This window comes from Arvicanthis niloticus, chromosome 11 (assembly GCF_011762505.2).
Source record: "Arvicanthis niloticus isolate mArvNil1 chromosome 11, mArvNil1.pat.X, whole genome shotgun sequence".
NCBI classification, from domain to species: Eukaryota; Metazoa; Chordata; class Mammalia; order Rodentia; family Muridae; genus Arvicanthis; species Arvicanthis niloticus.
The window spans coordinates 27,872,551-27,894,994 of record NC_047668.1 but is presented as its reverse complement, the minus strand read 5'-3'; positions in this window follow the sequence as shown (position 1 = coordinate 27,894,994).

Below are 22,444 nucleotides of genomic sequence, written 5' to 3'. Positions count from 1 at the left end.
GTGAACTAGCTAGACACAAGTGAAGACAGAGCCTGAAAGAGACAGAGAATGAGAAGGAACCAGAAGATTAGAGAAGATTGCCAAAGTTAGTAGGAGGCCAGCTAGACTAATTCACTCAGAAGCTGAGAGAAGCTATACTGAATCTGTCAGCTTGGAAGCTTAGATTGTATTGAGGTTAGAAGTTTACAGGCCTAGGCCTAGGGATAGTTACAACAAGAAGGAAATGTGCTGGGCTCAGCCCAAGCTGTGTAGTCACACAGCTTAGGTATGCTTCTCACCTCATCACTTCATCTAAGGAAACAAAACTGACATTCCCCAAAATCTCTCCATTTGAGCTAGGACTGGCTGGTCACTGAGCTCTTAAGATCTGCCTGTCTCATCTCAACACTGAGATTACCAACATCTATGCTGGTCTTAATTTTACCTTGTCACTGAGGATTCAAACTCGGGTCCTCATGCTGATACAATAAATGCTGTTATCCATTGATACATCTGCCTACCTGAAAATAAATTCTCTCCTCACCCACAAGTACATTTTAATGAAGTATTAAAAATGGTCATATTTTAAGATTTCTAAGCCTTCTCATCCATACACACCAATTTTTCCTAATCTACTAGTGAAAACACTTGGTGAAAAAATTCAAATGCCAATCAAGCAACAAACTACACTTTGTCATTTTCTAAACTGATATAAGCATGATTTCTTCAATTCACTTTGTTTTTCTAAAGCTTATAGCAGAAATTCACCATATTTATGGGTCTGGGAATAATACTGCCTTCAGTATCAGAACTACCTAAACATTAACATACATTACTAAAATTACACTAAAGCATGAATCATGAAGAACAGTTTAGCTACTATACATTGGAGCTCTAAAACCAATAACCTATGAACCACATCTAGCTTGCTGTCTTTTTTGTAAAGTTTTATTGGCACATAGCATTTATTTGTGGAAGTAGCTTTTTTCCTCATAGAACAGCAAAAATAATTCTTATATAAAATGTGTATACCCCACACTAATTTATTTGACATTTGGCCCTTCACAGACAATGTTTGTTAATCTATGGTTTAAATGACATAAATTTATACTATGTATTAATTTGATTGGTTTATGGAGTACCACATACATAAAATTTTAATTTGTGTGTTTGTTTGCAATGTATTGTTTGGAATAATGTTAAAATTATTTAAATTTATTTAAGAACAAAAATATAACTATTCAAGAGTTAAAAACACCTATAATGATTATGAAATAAAATATATTAAAACACTTGAAAGCACACATTTGTAGTAGGAACTCTTGATTGAAAATTATTCTAAAAGACTGGTGGCACATAGCTATAGCTGACAAAATTATAAAATGATGACTTGATGACTATAGATTTTCAACTCCATGTGATGTTTGTAAATTAACTCATCCATGTAGAAAACCACCCTGCAAGTTTCTATCATCTATCTATCTATCTATCTATCTATCTATCTATCTATCTATATCTCTATTTCTATATCTTTATATAATTTAATTTGGTAAATAATCTCTGCTATATTTACAACACCACTCTATCCATAAACATCCATATGCATTCTATATGTTACTCTTTGATAAAAGAAGAGCTCCAATATTATGGCATACTTACAATTGAAAATAAGTAGATGTGAGTCGCATGTAAAAGATATGTCTATTTTAACCTATATATGATGTTGAATCAGACTTAAACCTCAGTTTGACCCTGTAAAATCTTCATGAATGCTTTTAAAAAAGCAGAACAAACAAGAAGCATCCCTGTCTTGGGTACCAAAAATCTGGGCTTTGGATAATGTATGATGTCAATTGAGTCATCATTACATAGAGTGGCAATGAGGATGCTTTCTTATGGTCCAAAAATTTTAACACTGAGCACAGGCATGGCTCAGGGAGGCACTCGGAGCATTAGCCATGTGCTTGCTTTGAAAAAAAAAAATAGTTTTTTTCTAAATTTTATTTTTAAATATTATTTAAATAAAAGAAAAACTAGGTTTTTTTAGATGTCAAAGTTTACCATGAGCAATTTACTTAATGGCTTTTCAAAGGTACATTAGAGAAAAAGGGTGATATTTCATAGAATATTAGTGCTTAAAACCTTTGGAAATAAGAATTACAGGCATGAGTACTAAACGAAAAGAAATCAAGCATGCTGACCTGCACAAGTGTGTAATCTGAGTTTTGGCTGATACAGACAATTATTCTCTTTCTTCTCAGCTGTCTTAGCCCCTCTGCTCTGCAAGGTGGCTGAAGCAACTGCATCCTTGACCCAAAATGAAATGTTTCATCAACTAGTTTAAAGACTGTTTAAAAAAAAATCACGACCTGGCTTTTAGCCGCCAGTGTCCTCTGAAATACTCTGCTGATTCACAAAGCTGTCTGAGAAATTCACGATGTCGCTGCAATATCATCCTGAATGAGGATAAAGTACCCATTTGAAGATTGGAAAATTTACTTTATTGGCTGAAAGGGTACTCCCCTTTGGTATAAAGGAAGGCATTAGAAAATCTATTACGTTTGAATTATATTCCACAGCGACCATCTTGTCGTGTTATAATTAGTATTTCATTTTAATTGTGCTGCTATATAATTTTGTCTGGAAAGATACTCAGTCTGAACTTTGAAGGGTTCCCTCCACCCCTCCCCCCTTTTTCATGTAATACTTTTCTACTTTTCTTTAGGTTCTAAAGAGGGGGTAGAGATTATTAACTTTTGTTAATTTTGTTAATTAAGCTATTTTGTTATTCTTAGTGATATAAAAGGAAGGTAATATATGAAAAATACGGTTTTTATTGCATATAAAATTGGAGTCTGGTTGTCCATGCCATTGAAAAGACTGTTTTAAACAAATTTGTAATAGGACACACATTCCTGGTATTTTATTTTAATAAAAATACTTTTTCTTCCTTCCTTCTTTTCTTTCTTTCTTCTTTCCTCCCTACCTCTCTTTTTATTTCTTTCTTCCTTTCTTCCTTTCTTTCATCTTTCCATAGTTTCTTCTCCCACCTCTCCTCCAGTCCCCAATAACCTCTATTGGATACACTCACCTATCAGTCCTCCTCCTTTTATCTTCAGGAAAGGGCAGGCCTCCCATGAGTATCAATCAACCATGTCATACTAAATTGCAGTAATACTAGGCACTTCCCCTCATATTTAGGCAGGATAAGACAGTACACTAGAAAAGCAAATTTTCCAATCTTCAAATGGGTACTTTGTCCTCATTCAGGATGATATTGCAGCGACATCGTGAATTTCTCAGACAGCTTTATGAATCAGCAGAGTATTTCAGTAGTAGAAAGTGTCCCTAAAGCAGGCACAAGAAAACAGAGACAGCCCCTGTTCCCATTCTTTAAAGTCCCACAAGAAAGTCAAGTTACACAACTGTAACTTACATTCAGAGGACCTAGGTCATTCATATTCAGGCTCCCTGGTTGCTACCTCAGTCTCTGTGAGGCCCTATGAGTTTGGTTGATTCTGTCGGTTTTCATGTGGCACCTTTGACACCTCTGGCTCCTTCAATCATCCCTCCTCTTCTGCAGTATTTCCCAAGCTCCTCCCATTGTTTGGCTGTAGGTCTCTGTAACTGTTTTCATTAGTTGCTGGGTGAAACCTCTCTGATGTCCATTTGGATAAGCATCAGTCTATAAGTATAGCAAATACGATTAGGAATCACTTTCTACAATTTTCTATCTTAGATCTCTGGGCCTCTGAATCCTGGCCCTCCAGAGAGTGTCATGGGTGGGCTCCCTCTTATGATATGAGTCTCAAGCTAGACACATTGTTACTTAATCACTTCTACAATATCTCTGCAATCCTTAACTCATGACACCATATAGGTAAGACAAATTGTAGGTTAAAGGTTTTGCAGCTGGGTTGGTGCTCTCATTCCTCAACTGGAAATCTTATTAGCAATGGAAGATGGTCAGTTTAGGCTTCTTATCCCCTGTTGTTATGAGTCTTAGCCAGGATCATCTTTGTAGAATCCTGAGAGTTTCAATTGCACTAGGTTTTGAGCTCATTCCAAAGATTGCGCCTCCATGAAACTTTTACACAATGGAGTATTACTTAGTTGATAAAAGCAATGACATCATGAATTTGCCATTGCAGACAAATGGATAGAACTAGAAAAAAAATCATCCTTAGTGAGGCAATCCAGATACAGAGAGACAAATAGGGTATGTAGTCATTTTTAAGTGGATAGCCATAAAGTAAAGGATTGAAGTTGATTAGCCATAAAGAATGACCATGTTACAAACCATAGACACTGAGAATCTAAGTAAGTGTTTGGGTAGAGAAGTATCAGAACAGAAAGGATCAATTGTGTGGAAGATGGAGAGAGAGAGAAAGAGTACTGGAAAAAACTCCTGAGTTCTTTTAGGATGATAAACTCTTTCTCACTGAAAAACATAATTTATATATATATATATATATATATATATATATATATATATATATATATTACATATATATATATGTGTGTGTGTGTGTGTGTATTTATATATATGTATATGTACATGTCTTTAATTTCTTTAATTTATTTCTATTTTATACTATTATTTAGGTTTACTTGTTGAAAATATGAATAAAATACTCTCCACCTGAATAAACTCAGACTATTTTCAGCAAGCTGGTCAAGTAAGCAATTTACTTTTGCCCAAAGAATACTGTAAATGGTTTCTTCTCATTGAGCAATCTGTTTGATGCCTTAAAAGGTGAGATTTGATGGATAAGCTATTTCAAGGACATAAAGCAGTGCTAGTAAAAACATTGTTTCTGGAAAATAAAGGACTGGAAGAAAATATTGGAAAGTTCTGGAAAGTTCACATTATAGTGACATAGTCTTTGAGGCTGAAACCTGGAGCAAATGATGAAACTGCACCCAGTACTGAGTAAGGCCATTGAGTTCTGTCTGAAATGTTAACACATTAGATCTTATTCACCAAACAGTAAAACATCCCTCATTAAAGGTAAGAAAAGTCTCTTAATGGCAATGTCAAGGGCAGGTTGGAAATTGAAAGAAAGAAAATACTAGACATGTCAATGGGAGAAAATTGGTACCTTGTTTTGAATTGCTTCTTGTACAGAAAACTATTCTTAGTAAGAGAACATTATTATCCAATTGTTGCCCTAAATGTTACATGGAAGAAACTTTTGCCAGTCATTAGTCACTATATACCCATGGTGACCTTGATTCTTTAAGTTGTACATCTCCAAGTTATTACTTTAAAATCTAAATACTCAATGTCACTACATTTAGAACTACATGATTCCAAAAGAATTAATTAGTACGACTGAGTGAGGTCTGATATCCCCACAAGATGGAAAGAAACACATGGAGAATTTTCTTTCAATGTACAGATAAAAGAAGGGTCATATGCAGGTACAACAGACAGTAGCCAGACAAGCCAGAAATAGAGACATCATCAGAAACCAAACTTGAAGTCTCCTTGATCTTGGACTCTTTATCCACCCTTCGAGAACATAGATTTCTGTATTTGATCCAGAAGCACTTCAGTCTGTTTTATACGTTGTTATGGGAGTCAGAGGAGATAAAGGCTTAGAATGGAATCTCTTTTTTAAGTTCCATACACCACTCCCTAGGATTTTATGCAACAGGCTGGAGTACTGTTAGACTCGGACATATCTCTTAGACTCTTCTCAACTTCTCATCTAGTGAGAAGCAGAAAGATGCAGCAGGAGAAAGGAACTGGCTCACATAGGAACAATTCAGTAAGGGAGGGGCTTTGGTGGTAAGGAGAATGATTTAGTCAACACTAAAGTCCAAAGTCATCTGTATTTGTAGCATTTCCTTAGAAGTGTGCTCAAAATCGCCATCTTGAATATAAAGAAATGACCAGATACTGGAATGTGTACGTGTCTAAGGGAGGACTATGGTCTCATGGAACATCAGTGAGTTTGATGTCTCTGGCTCCCATGAAAGTATCTTTTACATCTAGGGCTACCTCACATTTTAAGCAAGTTATACTCCTTCATTTCCTTCTTCTTTATACTTGTTCATATATTATGAAAGTCAGCATTTGCCTTCTGTTACCCAAAGCCCCCCAACTCTCTTCTCTGGATCAGGAGAGTTCAACCATATAGATTTTTTTAAAATTTATTTCTAACTTCAGTCTATAAATCTGTACTTCTGTGGACTGGAATTTCAGTTACACAATTGACCCTTGGGTAATTCTGGTTAAATATTTCACAGCAACATAACTCATTTATTTAAGTTCCAATAGGTGTGAGTACCTTTCTAATACTATATCATTCTTCAATTGTGTTTTGGGATGCATTAAATCCAATTAAGGTGTAGGATGTAGGCTTTTAAAGAAGTTAATTTTTGAAGATATGGAATCCAACCTAGAAGTAGGACATTTTAGATGTCAAAACAGATATTGTTACACCTCAAAACTGTCTCTAAATAGGTCTAGAACTACTCAAGATCCCTCTAATATAGTGTGCTGTTGATGTGCTAGGAAATATTTCCCATTTCTCAAGTTTTTCCATTTATAACAGTGCATTTCTCTTAGTTCCTGTCAACTCAAAATGTAGTGTGGGACCAGTAAATATTGAAAGTTTGATGAAAGAGTAAAAGATTGATTCGTAGATTTGGTCTTTCCATTTATTGAACATAGGTTTTTACAAAGTGAAACTAACTGCCCCTTACTATTTGTTACTATTGAATTCTCACATGACTTCATAATGAATAAAAAAAGAGCAAGAATAGTTTTTGTGCAGATGTTGAATAAAAATTACCTAATTTAAAACTTGTTGGTAACTTGTCATCAGTATATAAAGGCATATATATATATATATATATATATATATGTCTTAAAGATAAATAATAATCAATCCTTTAATTTTGATTCTGTGCACTAAATGGCAATAGTTTTCAGTAACATTGTCTCTAGTATTTGCAGTGGCCTTTGAAGAAATAAAGCTGGGTTTGAAAATGATGACATAAAATCATACAAGTTAGCAAAACGATGTAGTCTTAAAGATACAGGAAGTAATATTGGTGACTAGTGACAATGGGGAAGATTAGATATTTCTTAATCAGAATGAATGTTGACTCTGGTCTGGAGACCATTTCTTATTTGATCACGCTTGGAAAACAGCAAATGTCAGGGCCATTATTTTTTATTAACAGGATCTGGCATGGGCATAAATAGCAAATTCAACTATCTTATTTTTGTGGTGGGCTTCAGAAACAAATTGAGTTGAAAAATATTGTCTGAAAAAATATCATAGACTGGTTCTTATAGATGAGTGGTATCAATTTTTAATAGAATATTTTAGAAGTAAAAGCCAAGGTAATTTTTTGTAAAATGCTAATGAGTCGTCTTTGTCACACACAAAAAAAGGATACTTTGTATGTCTGGCTCATCACAATTTTAATTGTAAATCTCAGGAAATGTAGAATATGAGAATTAAGTTAGGAAGTGCTCAATGGATTGCAGAGTAAATTTTATTAAATTTCTTCATAAAATAACATCGACAAATAATGTAATATAGAGCTGTCTGTGCCCTTACAAGGTATCATTGTAGGAACAAATAGGAGATTCCAAACTCAGCCTAAGTTCTCCGAGTTCATTTTCAATGATTTTGATGGTTTTCTGTGATATGTACTTATAAAAGTTATTTGCTTTTCTCTTCAAATCAGTAGTGCTTTAAAAGAACTATAATATTTAAATATAAAAATTTAAATATTTTGTTTAATGTTTCATATATTCTCAGGTATTAAATATAATCCATTCTATGAACAATGCAACCTTGTCATTTTAATATAAATTATAAGTGAAATTTCAATAGAAAAAAAAAAGAAACAGATGTTATATAAGAACAACTTGAAAGGAGAAGATTTGGAGGAAAAGCCAATCTTCATATGTATGTTTTTCCCTCTGCAGTTGGCCTGAGTTTTAAAAGGTTAATAGCTTTTTTTGTGTGATTCAGGTATGAAGCATGTGTCATTTTATATAATCAGCAGTTCCTGTAAGAAAGCAGCACCCTGCTTTAGCCTCACCATGATCTACAGTGAAATGCCACACCAGCCTTCATAATTCAGGATCAGTGAATATTGTTTACAAGAATCTAAAGAATGAGTCCAATAAAAATCAGTCTAAGTTCTTTTATAATTACTACCTTTCACTTTTGTTCACCTTGAGACAGAGTTTCATTTGTATTCAGAGTTGCAGTGAACTTTCTTCAGAGACAGGGCTTGACATGTGCTTGCAGCCAGCCTCATGCTTCAAATATAGGTGTGTACCACTGACCATGGCCATTTTCACCATCAATCATCATCATTATCATCATCATCATCATCAGATAAAAAACAGAAAAAAAGCATCATCTTGCTGATATCAATTTTGACTGGGGTGAGATGAGATCTCAATGTGGATTTTCTATGGACCTTGGAAACTTTCAAAAGCATTTGGTAACACTTTCTTTTGAGAATTCTCATATCTGAAGTTCATTTTTTCAAGCAGGTTTTTTTTTATTGTTTGTTGTCTTTGGTGTTCTTTGTTTATTCTGGACAATGTCTTCTGTTGGATGGGTAGTTGATGGAGATTTTCATTCTGTGGCTGCTTCTTCACTCAGTTGAGCTTCTCTTTGATATTATGAGATCCCATCTGTCAGTTGTTTATCTTTTATCCTGAGCAGTTGCATTGAGAAATTATCTATGCCTGTCTACTGTATAGTGCACCCTAATTTCTCCTCTGTGAGATTCACAGTTTTAGTTTTTCAGTAAGGTCTCTTATCTATTTGGAGCTGACTTTTGTTCAGGGTGACAGATCAGTTTCAAGATTTATTCTTTTACATGCAAGCACCCAGTTTTTTGGAGTCTTTTGGTACTCTGTATGATAGCAAAGGACAGAGGTAAAGCACCAACCCAGCTTCAAACTCTTCATTATATGCTGATGCCTGCTGGATGTGCTAGTGTAATCGTGGCACAAAGCTCCTGGGAGTAACCAAAGAAAATTCAATTGGATTTAAGGCATGTTGTGTAAGGTAAAACCCACACCTAACACTTCTCTGGTGGCTACGAATCTGAAACTAGATATGCCAGGGATCTATCAGTAAACTAAATAATAGTTCAGTTCTGTTAAAGAAGAATAGCCATAAAATGTATCATAACAACATTCTGTCAGTCATAGATTAATGCCTTGCTTAGAGAATCTTACTTCTACAGTCGAGAAAATAAAAACAATACAGATACCCACAGCAAGACAATATGTAGAGAGTCTGAGACCTAGAAACACTTAGCTCTAAAAAGAATGTCTCCATCAAATCTCTCTCCACAGGTATAGTGGAACATTGCAGAAAAGGAGGCAGAAAGAGTGTGAGGGGATGAAAGACACTAAAGTATAAAGACCTCTAAACACAGCAGGACTGATGCACACGTGGATGCACATAGGAATTCATAGAGACTGCAGCAGCATGCACAGGGCTAGCCTGTGTGTATGCAAGATGAGGTGCCAGTGCTAAAGGGAGAAGTGGTCACAATTCTTCATGCCACCTTAGAAGTTATCTCCAATTGTGCTGGCAAATACAAAATTAGTTTTATCTAGGGTGTCTCATGGGACAAACTCCTAAGGGTATGTCATATACCCAGCAGTATATGACCATGGACAACAAAAAACTAATCAATGGCACATTTGGAGGTGTTTAAGATTTTAAGGTTTTTTTCCATTACTGTGAAGAATGATATGGAAATTTTGATTGGGATTGTAGCAAATCCAAGTAAATAATAAATAAATTCTTTATGGTTGAATGCTTATTTTCCTAATATTACTTCTTTCAGTTCAAATATCAGTATTTTTCTCAATTTTTCAAAGTTTTAAAGTGTCCATGCAGAGGTCTTTCACATTCTTGGTAATTTTACTCTGATGCATTTTTGTTATTTCAATGCTATTGCAAATGGCCTTGTTTCTGTGACTTATTTCTCAATATGTTTGAATCTTAGCTTGTAGATAGGTTATTGATTTTTTGTATGCTAATTTTGTATCCTACATCTTTGCTGAAAGTAGAAATCCATTTTAGGGGTTTCCAGGTAAAATATTTAGTCTCTTTTATAAAAAGCATAATATTTGCAAACAAGGTCACTGACTTCCAATTTGTATTTCCTTCATTTCCTTATCTTGTCTTATAGTTCCCACCAAGATTTAGAAAAGAATGCTGAAAAAAGAGCACTATACCAAGAACTGGTAGCCTGGCCTTGGTGACTCTTTTGATGGCATTGCTTTGGCCTTTTCTTCATTTATCATGATATTGGCTATGGGTTTGTCATATATGGCCGTTATTATGATGAAGTGTGTTCCCTTTGACCCTTTCCTCTCTAGGACTTTTATCATGGATTAGCATAAGAGTTTCTGCATCTAACAATATGACTTTTAATCATGACTTTTGTGTCCAGGTATACTTTTTATGATTTATTTGTTTATATATGTTGAAATACTCCTGAGTCTTAGGGAAAAAGCTAACTTGAAAACATCACAATTAGCATTAAAACCGACATGTAAGAAAGTCTTCCCCTTTCATTAGGTATGTGAAACTCTGATCTTTGGATGCTTTATGAGTAAATTGGAGAAAATATTAAATCTAATATGTTGTTAGTATAGGTTGATTACATAACGAAGGGACAGATGCTTGATATTTCACAAATAATTTGTCTATTCTTATATACTCATTTTGAAAAATGTATTCACTTTATATATATTAAATATAATGTTTAATTCACTGGTTTCTTTAAGTAAGCAATGATTTTTAACATTAAAAAAAAAATCTCTATATTTCTCCCTAGCTTCTTGATTCACTACTGGTAAAATTTTTAAAAGGAATTTTCACCTAATTGCAACAATATGTTGTGTGAAATTCAATTTAATTTAATCGTTTTTGGAGGAGTATCATGTCTAGTATGATTTTGAGATGAAAGACTGATTGGCGTTAGCTCCAAGAGCAAAATATTAAAGAAAACAACAATAAAAAGAAACAAAAATATAACAATACTAGACTCTGAGACTTATCAAGTTATTTTATTCATGGGCAATTTTCAAGCTTCCAACTTAGTGTTTCTGACTTTAAAAGGGAACAGCAACCTTTTAGGCAGGGTATTAAGATTAATTAGTTTAGATTGCAAAGTGCTTTATGCATGAAATATTGTATGAGATAATAGGATAAATATTAATAATATCCGACTAGAAGTCCACAGACAGCCATAGTAAGATAACCAAGAAAAATAAATTGCATGGCTTTGGTACAAAATTGAAAATCTCTAATGGAAGGAAAGTTTGTTCCTACTGCGTGCAGTGTTGCATCATGCATAATGTAATACCGGGTCATTTCCAATTGTTTTAATTGCTGCAAGTAACTGATCTTTAATGCTGCTCCTGACAAGGTTTAGCTCAGCCCTAATGACTGTAAAATGGTGCCAAAGACTAGCATTATCCCCCATTGAACAGTAAATGGTATCGACCCTCTTTCCTGGGTCCATCACTCAACAGACTCCTTAACGTAATTCATGACACAATTAACATTAATTAACTTTACAAAAATCCCTCCACTCTCTGCTGTTTTAAGACTTCAGGCACTGAAGAAGGTAAAGAGCAACTAACAGAAAAAGTTATGAGTCCTCTTGTGAGAGCCATCAATTAGGGTAAGTAAAAGATTCCTAAATTTTTATAATCCTCATTTATCACATGCCACTCCTGATAAGTTTATCCTGTGCAAAGATATCTTTAAAGCCATTCAGTATGAAAAGAACCATTCATCTCTGTACTTCACACCCACTTTAAAACCAAGAGTGGGAGCTTCCAAATTCATGTCAGAGTAAAGCAAGAGACACAAGTGATTATTGGGCCCTAGGTGAAAACTCCTAAGTGCCTCTCAGGCACACAAGGGAAGAACTTGGCCTTTTCCTTCTCCTCTCCATCTCTGGAGAACACTTCTACAGGAATTGCATTTCTGCTCTGAGTTCAACGTGATTAACAAAGCTTTCTCTAGAATTGCAACAATGATGGGAAATCTACATTCATTAGGTATGAGACCTTACATGGATCTTCCAATTAATCATTTCAGTAAGTTCATATAACAGGCTGTCACAATCATTTGAGTGAAACTTCCCAATGTTATAATGATATTTGCTTTATTCTAAGCAGCCAGATGTAATTGCCCATTAATGATGGAACCAGTGTTCAAATCAACTTTATGTTCTGAATTAATGGCCTTTTTGTTATAAAGGTAGCAAATTTGATCTTAGTATATGTAAAGTATCAGAGCAATTATACTTGGGAAGCAAACTGAAATAGCAATGGCTCTCAAAAAGAAAGTATGAAGTATTTCTTTGTTAAATAAGAGCCCAGGGCAAGGGTAATAGAGAAAACTGATTTACCTACCTAGAAAGTATATACTTACTGCATGACTTACATGTAGCTCAGAAAGTGCCCCAGAGAGGTCTCATGCCTCTTAGATAGTTCCATTGAAAGGAAACATTTGAAATGTTAATAAATAAAATAATTTTTTAAATTGCATATTAATAAAACATGTTTGTGTTCCTATTTTAATATAACAAAAAAAGAAAGAAAAGAAAAAAAGATAGCTCCGTATTCTATATATTCCTTTCATAAGTGCTCAAAGACTTTTCAGAACAATTGACTTCTGTTTCAGAGATGCACCATTTGTCTTAGATCCTTGACCTTCATCATTTGGATTTTAGATCTTTCAATTAGCTATGCGCACACTTCATTACTCTTTTGGTTATGTAGACCTTAAGCAAACAGCACTAATTACATAACAATTTTCTTTTCAAGGTTATTGGCATCTGTGTATTTCTATGTATGAATGTGTGTGTGTGTGTGTGTGTGTGTGTGTGTGTGTGTGTATGTGTGTGTGATGGGTATTTTCACCTTTATTTATACAAATTATGTATCTGAGATCCAGCTCCTAAAAACAGTTTAGACTCTCCTGTAGAAAAGTTTTTCTGTGAAGTCCAATGTGCTATACAAACTGTTCTAAATGTCAATTTTAGTAAGTATATGATATGGTATTAAAAAAATTCCACAGATATAAAAATAGAAACTTGATTATGTGTCTATATTCTAAAAAAAATAGATGTGGTAAAGTGTGAAAATATTTCAGGACTGGAGTCTGTGTATCAGTTCTTGAAGAACATAGAGATGTACATTTCTCCATGCATTTTCTTTATATTACTGTGTGAATTATGTTGAATCTTGTCTTTCTTAGAAAAGAATAATCTAACCTCATTTAAACAGTTTAGCCAATGGATGGGAATACTGAAGAGATGAGATGTCATGTAGAGTTCAAGGTGGAAACTGGAAATGTCCAAGACTTTTCTCATTTGGTAATGCATGCTCATGTTTGTTTTTAAATCCTACTTCTAAAGAGAAATGGCAGAAAAAATATTCCAAGAAGATGAATATTTAAGCATCTAAAAATATCGTATGATCCTGTGTCTCTTAAAACAAATCTTATAATACCAATGGAATAATTCACTTATTTTTTTATACAGCATGTATTAGGGTAAACTAATAATTTTCTTGGTAAGGAAAAATGATGAGGCAGATCTATGTGGTATAAGAACCACACAACCTGTAAAGAACCATTACCATTATAACACAAAGTCACAGAGTGACAGCCATGTGGAGGGAAGGTCAAAATAATATAACATTATGGAGAAAGCACTTAGTAGCCTTGGGTAGGCAAAGGCCACTTGGAGCTGTGTCATATTTAAATAGATGAAAACAAGGACTTTGACAGTGTTCTAGTCTTTGCTATATTTGGAGGAGTAGATTACTTCACTAGACAAACTTTATACTTTGTTGCTTAAAAATAGTACATGTAGTTGAGGAGAAGAAAGAGCACAGTTTGGGAGAATAGTTATGATCAACACATATTGTACAGGTGTATGAAACTCTCAAACTATAAATAAAAATACCTTAGTGATAATACTGAATAATATTTTTTATTAGTTTTGGTACATATGACTCATCAGGAATTTTGACTTTGAATTACTATTATCTGCTTCTAGAGCAAAAAATGTTTGGCAGTTTGAGAAATTATGGTATAATATCATTCTAGTATTTAAATCTTGAATTAAGGGCTGGAGAGATGGTTCAGCAGTTGAGAGCACTGACTGCTCTTCCAGAGTTCCTGCATTCAATTCCCAGCAACAACATGGTGGCTCACAACCATCGGTAATGGGATCCAATGTACTCTTGTGGTGTGTCTGAAAACAGCTACAGTGTACTCAGATAAATGTAATAAATAAGTCTTAAAATAAATAAATCTCAAATTAAGAATATGATGGTTATCTGTGTCACATAAAGGTCCTCTAAGATGGTAAGCATGCAAGCAACCTGTTATTTTGTACATTTTACATTGCCAAATTAAGATTTAATGAGAACACATGTCATTGTTTCCACATACATTTAGTCCAAGAATTATATCCATCCATCCATCCATCCATCTATCCATCCATTTATTAGTTCTTTGAGACAATCTGCATGATAATGTGAGACACATGCATACACACTGACTCATCTCAGGAAATTCTAGTGAAACAAGGAGTTACATAAAAACATGATAACACATTGGGAAACGTTTATATATATATTTTTAAAGCTACAAGTATAAGCTTTCCTAGCAATATAGAAAAACTGATTCAGGGAAATAATATTCCATGCAATTTTTCAGTTTTTTTTAAATGAACAGAAGTTTAAATGAAGATGAGAAGAGAGCATTAGGCTGATGAATAAGCCAGTGAAAAAGTTAAAGTTATGAGCATACAGAGTTTCTTCTGAAACCGTGAACTGGATATATATAAGAAAGGGACATTTATAATAGAGATGAGATTCTCAAGATCGTCTAAACTCTATTTTATACCACCATAAAACCCCACGATTTCTCTTGATTGTAATGAAGAGCAAGGATATTTAAATTAGAAAGTTATATTTTCAGGCTTACCTTTTAAAAAATGATTGGAAATGGCATGGTGGTATGCTGCAAGCCAACACAAAATCTGTTATATGTGAGCTTTGCCAATTATAAAATTCTGAGGATACACTGACTTCCACCCAACATTGATCATCAATTCTGCATCCAGACTACAGCATATCCAAGACTTCTAAAATCATTCTCAGACATGTAAGAACTGTTTTCAGTCACTCATTCTAGTGATATTTTATTTCAACTGCACACCAACAATTTCTCAAAATTAAATTTTAGGGACCACAGGAAGGTCTTAGTATTGAAAGACACTGGCTGCCATGCAATATAACCTGGATTCAACCCCATGGATTCATGTGGTAGATGGGGGAAGATATGAGTTCTGAAATCTTTTCTCTGATCTACATCTGTGGGTCATGAAACATTCTCTCTCACAAACAATGAATTACAAATGTCATTTTTTATATCAAAATTGTGTTGATATCAAGTGATTTTTCATGTCCTCCTTTTGATAAACACTGAATCCTAAGCATGTACATACACACACACACACACACACACACACACACACACACACACATGAAATAACAAATTTTTCTCTGCTCTCAGCTTTTCCTTTTGTATTTTTCTACCCACTGTGCTGTTCGTCTTTCTTAAAGACTTCGCATAGTCTCAGTGCATCTTCGGTGGTCCTTGAATACTGTCTCTAATATTGCTTCAATTTTTCTAATATTTCATACAAAGAAAAAGTATTATGAGATTCCAGAATGTTCTGGACGTAACATATGCACAAGTGTGAGATTTATTATTATTTAGCAATAACCAGTTAAGATATAAGGCAGAGAATCTTATAGGAAATAATAATATGAGCTAGAAATAAATAAGAGAAAGTGATAATTGAAACACCCATGTAAACCAGTGAAGCAACCATGACTTCAGTTACAATAAAGACATGACATGGAGAGAGATTCTCAGTCTTACAGGGATGTGATTACTGCACAAATTAATTTGTAAATTCAATGCATGGTCTGTAATGTTTTTGGCATAAAGTTTGTAATTTGAGTGTAAAGTTGACATAAAATTTAAACCTCACACTATAATAACAACTTTTGAAAAAGATCGATAGTTTTATAAATCACAAAACAATGATTTATTTTATATATAAGTTAGTTATATATAGTTCAGAGTTTTGGCCAAAGAAGAAGGAAAGTATTTATAATAAGCAAAATATTTTAAAATGGCCCCCAAACAGTCTCTTACATTGAGATTTGATACAGACTCATGGTAACATATTAAGTTATAGCATATAGCAAACATAATAAATTAATGTCTTGAGGACAGCTAGTAACTGACTTGTCCATGACAGGGTGTTCTGAGGTCAGTGTGGTAGAAAATTAACTTTATATATTAGATAATATAATCATATTTTGGAGTTCTATCATGCATGCCCTTTACTGATGATGCACTAAAACAACGGCAGGGTTTGTTGGTTGGTGGTATTCACAAGTGCACCTTCTCAGTAGGTTGGACATACTATAGTGATACAATACTATTTAAATATTAATGATGTCAGGCTGGGACTATATATCAACTAACTACATCTGACTCAGTTTTTTCCTATATTATCTTTTTTCACTCATTTCAAAGTGTATAATTACTTATATAATAATTCTCATTACAGTATTTCATTCTCATGAAACTGACTTGAGAGGACCTAACAGGTTAAGACTATTGCTCATTTTTGGAAGCACTATGAGATTTAACCAAGATTTATTTGTTTTGGCATCTCTGAGACTCTGGCTTGCATGGACTCGTGAATGACATCATCCCATGTATATGACTTATAAGTCTCTGTATCCAGAATTAAATGGAAGAGTTTTATAGTATACCTCTACCTATTTCTATGTAATGGAGACTAGAGGAGACACATTCCTTCTCACAGACCATTATCTTGTGAAGATTTGCAGATATAGAAGTCATTGGTGACAAGCCTGAAAAAACAGTTTTTAAAGAGATAGCTTTAAGTTTGAAGGTGGGATTAAGACATAGCTTGGTCAACAAAATTCTTGTTCTACATGCAAGAATATGTGGGTGTAATCCTCAGGAACCAAGTGAAAAATAAGGCTAGATATAGTAACACTATGTTTGGAGAGGCAGAAACAGGCAGACACTTGGGACTTGCTAGCCAGCCTACATAGCCTAAGTAGTGAGCTTTGGGTTTAGTGTAATACTGTGTTGCACAAAACAAAGTATGTGGATTCTGAGGAACAGCATCTGGGGTTAAAATCTAGCTTCAACATGTATCCACACACACATAACCCCCCCCCCCCCACACACACACACACAAACAGTCACACACCATAAATGAACAAACACAAAGACCCTTTCACAAATATGCCAAAATGTAAGTTGTATATGTTGCTAAAACATAGCCTAAAATTATCATCTGTTATATTAAATGCATGTAAACAAAGAATGCTATTTTGGTAGCTTTAATATCAAGACCATGTTGTATGAACTCTAGAAACTTTTATATAGACAAATTTAAGCTTTTGAAATGTTTGTACAAAAAGATAGAGATTGGACATAAGTAACTTTATAAAATGAAATCTCAAAGCATAGTAGAATTTAATAAAAATGTTAAACTAAAGGCTTCCCTCATTAGGAATATCCACTTTGATTTAGGCTTGTGCATCTATTCCTGCTCTCTGTTACTGCTTATAGATTCTCTGATGGGACCATGCTCATATAAAATGAAACACAATGGATATATGAGGGTTAATGCATGTGTGAGGGAAATGGGACCAGTGCTGAATGAAGCTGGAAGTGTATTTCAAACCACTTTATATATCTAATTGTGAGCCATCTGGAGGAGACAGGACAGCTTGGTGTACTTCTTTCTAAAAACTGTCATGACAAATCATTACAGACATTTGTCTCAGACAGTACAGACACTTCTCAGTTCTGGAGGCTTGAGGAATAAAATGAGGTGTCAGTACTCCGCTACCTCCCTGAAGATGGAAAACAAGCATTCTTTCTAGTCTCTTCCTAGCCTTTGGTCACTGATAACAGCTTCTACTATTCCTTGGTATTTATTACCATGAGGAAACACCATGACATATAAGCAAGTTGGGGGAGGAATGAGTTTATTCAGCTTACACTTCTGCAACACTGCTCATCATTGAGGGAAAGCAGGACAGGTATACAAACAAGACAAAATCAATCAGGTGGGTAGGAACTGATGCAGAGGTTATAAGAAAATGCTACTTACAGGCTTGCTTCACCTGGATTGCACAACCTGCTTTCTTATAGAAGGACTATGAGCTCAAGGGTAGCTGCATCTACAATAGACTAAGCCCTTTTCCATTAAGCAATAATTTAAAAAATGCTTTACAACTGTGTCTTATGGAGGCATTTTCTCAATTGAGGTTCCTTTATTTTGAAAAATCTAGCTTGTGTCAAGTTAAAATAATACTAGACAGCAGATTTGGATTCTAGTTTCACCATAAGAACTCTGCCTCTGGCTGGGGGAAATGTTTCATCAGCAAAAGCGTTCGTGAGAACCTGGAACCCACATAAATGCTGGACAGACATGCCAACCACCTGTAACTTCAGTGCATGGGGGGTGGAGACAGGAAATTCAAGAAGCAATCTGGTTTCCCAAACTAGGTGTAGAGATAAGCTCCTGTTTCAGCAAAGGACCCGATCTCAGTAAACAGAATGGAGAGTCATCAAGAAATACACAACTGGTAATCATGGTCTTCCATATGCCAAAGTGTATATGTACACTTGTGTACACTCACATACCCACACATATTCGAATTTGTGTCCCCATTCAAAATACATAGACAAAAAAAAATTTTGTCTATGTCATCACAGAATTGTGTTTCCTTTTAAAGTGTTGGTGTGTCTGCAAGTCTTACTTATTGATAAGGTTTACCAGAGTGAACATGCTCTCATTTGGTTATATAGGAAAAGATCTAGTTACCAAATAAAGCCACATTCATGGGTACCAAGGGTTAAGACTTTAGCCTAACTTTTTGCAAGACACACATCTACCAGATATAGTGACATGGTTGTTGATGACCTTGAGCAAAAGTTAGCAGTTGAGATTGCCAGTCTTCTCAAATCTGCATTAATTTTACTCTTGCTCTCATCTTCCAGGCACAAGATGCTCATAAATTTCCATATTAACCTGGTGAAGAATTTTAGATCACAATGCCAGAGTCCTTGCTCTACTGTGTTTCCTGTAGCTGATGTCTACAAAGTTATCTCTCATGGACCAAACTTGTCATTCCAAAGGATTCTGTAGTGTTCAAGTTTCTACAACAGTTCTTTGTCAAATAATGTGAGAAACTTTCCTTGCAGTAAGTTTCTTTTAAGGTATCTGAAAATTTAATTGGTACATCAATTGGCAGGTGCAAGTTAATTTTATGGGTACTTAATTGCTAATTTCCTATGCAAATCAATATTTGAACTTTTAATTCTCAATTGAGCATGTATTAAAATGGGATTTCAACTGCTTAAAGTAACTGAAAAAATTTTAAGTGTATTTGCGTGCCTCAATATAAGCCTTCTGTACTGGTGCCAATATGATCTGTGGCTTGAAAGCAAACCTTGTTAAAACCTTTTAAGAAGTAAATATCATGGCAGTTATTTTCTTATATTTAGAAGGGCAAACTTTTAGACTGGATTCCAAAACTTGCATTTTTATTTACTAATAGTTCCCATGTCACAAAATTTTTCAAACTAATAAATAGAAGTTGGACATTAGAAAAAAATATCAAGTCTGAACATGAGATTTACTTTAAATGCATGTACTGAAAATTTGTATCCTACATTGTTTTGCTTGTGTTTTAAGTATGGCCCTTCATATTAGTTGAGATATGGAATTTGAACTTGAAGTCTTGTGTTGGCACTCAACATTTTTATTTATCAATTAAGATATTTGATTAACGTTTATTTATTAATTTTACAAAATAAAGAGTCTGGAGTCTTGGTATGGTTTTTATTTGGGAGCATTTCTGACTTGAAATTTTAAATTAAAGAAATTTAGTCTGTATATACATACATACATGTGTGTGTATTTATTTGTAAAAGATAGATATATTGTTAACCTGGTTAATCCATTAATAAATTTCTGGTCTCTTCATGTACCTCAGAGTTATCTCCAACTTGTGGTCCTCCTGCCTAAGCCTTCTAAGGGCATTAATTACAGAAATGTGTCACCAAGTCTGGCTATTGTACCTCTAAGGAAAATATGCTTGTATGTTTAAATTTACTTCACCTTTATAAATAAGAAGGCCACCATACATTGGGATCTGTGTGATTTTTGAATACATTTTTAAGATTGCTTTAACATTTCTTACATTGGCAGAAACTGCTACTAACCATTCTATTTGATGTTAAATTAGACATGGCTGTGAAATTTTCAATATGTACTATCTAGAGCTGTTGTTCTTAAGGTAGGGTATCCTTCTGAATCTTATCATTTTAATCACAATCTAGATTTCAGAGATGTAGTAATACAGATATTCAAAACACCAGAAAAACATGATTCACTCTTTGTGGATGACCAAGAGCAGCCTTCTAGGACTTGAAAAAGTCCTCATTTCATCCTTGGATAGTCAACATGAAAATGGAGTTCAACATTACAATTTTGAGCTACTAAATTTTGGTATCAACAAAAGTGAGATGGGAGGTAGATATATCTCCATAGCTTCTAACCAGCATCCAGATGACCTCAAGCACAGAATGCAGTCACAGATAGTCAGACCTCTTTCCCACAGAATTCTAAGAAATGGATGTAGGGGCCAAAAAGAGAGTTCAGCAGTTAAAAATATGTATTGTTTTTCTGGCAGGCCCAAACTTGACTTCCAGAACTCAAGTTGGCTGTATCACAACTATCTTTAACTTTAGCTCCAGGATCTCAGGCACTCTCTTCTGGTCTTCATCAATACCAACACACAGGTAGAATTCATTCACATCAAACACACACACACACACACACACACACACACAACTCAAATAAAAATAAGTATTTGAAAAAAGTTAACATTGCTTTAAGCTGCTTAATATGTACTCAAATCTTACACACATCAATAGAATACAGCATAGAATTCTATATTTAAAGCAGTACAATAGTATTTGAATTTTCTAATTTAATATATAAATCTCAAGAAGACCTGATAAGCTAGCTGTGGACTTTCACCACTCTGTCTGTTTCCTCAGACCTAATTCTCAGACATGTACCTATCTCTGTCACAAAACCCCAGCTGCAGCCTCCTCTTCCCATGTCCATGCCTCCTGTCAATTACACAGGTCATTTCTCCCTGACTCCCCTTCTCCCCTTCTTTGTTGTATTCCTGCCCCCAAGCCAGGTAGACACTTCTTCCTCAATCACTGCTCATGCTTGCCTGAAGACTACACACTTTGTTCAAGGACATTATCCACTCTATCTATTCCCCTAGACCCAATCCTCAGGGTGGTCCTTAGTGGAATAGCAGAACACTAGCTGAAGCCTTCCTTCCTTCCTATCCATACTTCCTATGTATCCAAAAGAATAGACTCTCTGGCATGCTTGTTCCCCAAACTACAACACCAACAAGTGCTACCAGCTAGAGCATACCAGGCTAGCAGAGTAGTAAAACAGGCACTACACAGCTAATACACTCTGAAAATTTGGAGAGAAAACAGAAACTGAGGATCAAAACACTTACCCAACAAAGACAAACCCAGAAGTCAGCAGCTAGACCTCAAACCCAGATGCTTAGATACCAGTATAAAAACACAACAACAGTCAGGGTGGCATGTGTCCACCAGAGCCCAGCTATCTTACCACAGCAGGCCCTGAATATTCCAACATAGCTGAAACACACACCATAAATGTCATTAAAGAGGAAATAAAGAAATCCATGAAGTAACTCACAATTTGAGAAAATGAATAATTTCCTAGAGAAACCAAGAAAAATACAGAAGCATCGGTTAACTAAAACAAATAAAACTATTGAAGATCTGAAAATGAAAATAGAGACAATAAGGGAAACATGGACTGAGGGACTTCTGGAAATGAAAAGTTTAGGAATGCAAATAGAAATAGAGAGACAAGCTTCAACAAAAACCATAATCACAGGAGGTAGAGGAAGAGAGAAATTTGGGAGTGAGAGGGGAAGGGGAGGGAAAAAGAGCAGGATCAGGTGTGGGAGGAGATGGGGGAGAAGTACAGAGGGTCAGAAAATTGAACAGAGGTGTGTAGCCCTGGGGGATGAGGAACTGGGGGTAGCCACTAGGAAGTCACAGATGCCAGGGACCAAAGAGATTCCTAGGATACAACAGGAGGGACATTAGCCAAAATATCCAACAAAAGGGAGGGAGAGTCTATAGAGATCATATCCAGTGCATAGGCATGGCCTCGGTTGAGGGATGGAGCCACCCACCCAACTCAAAAATATTAAACT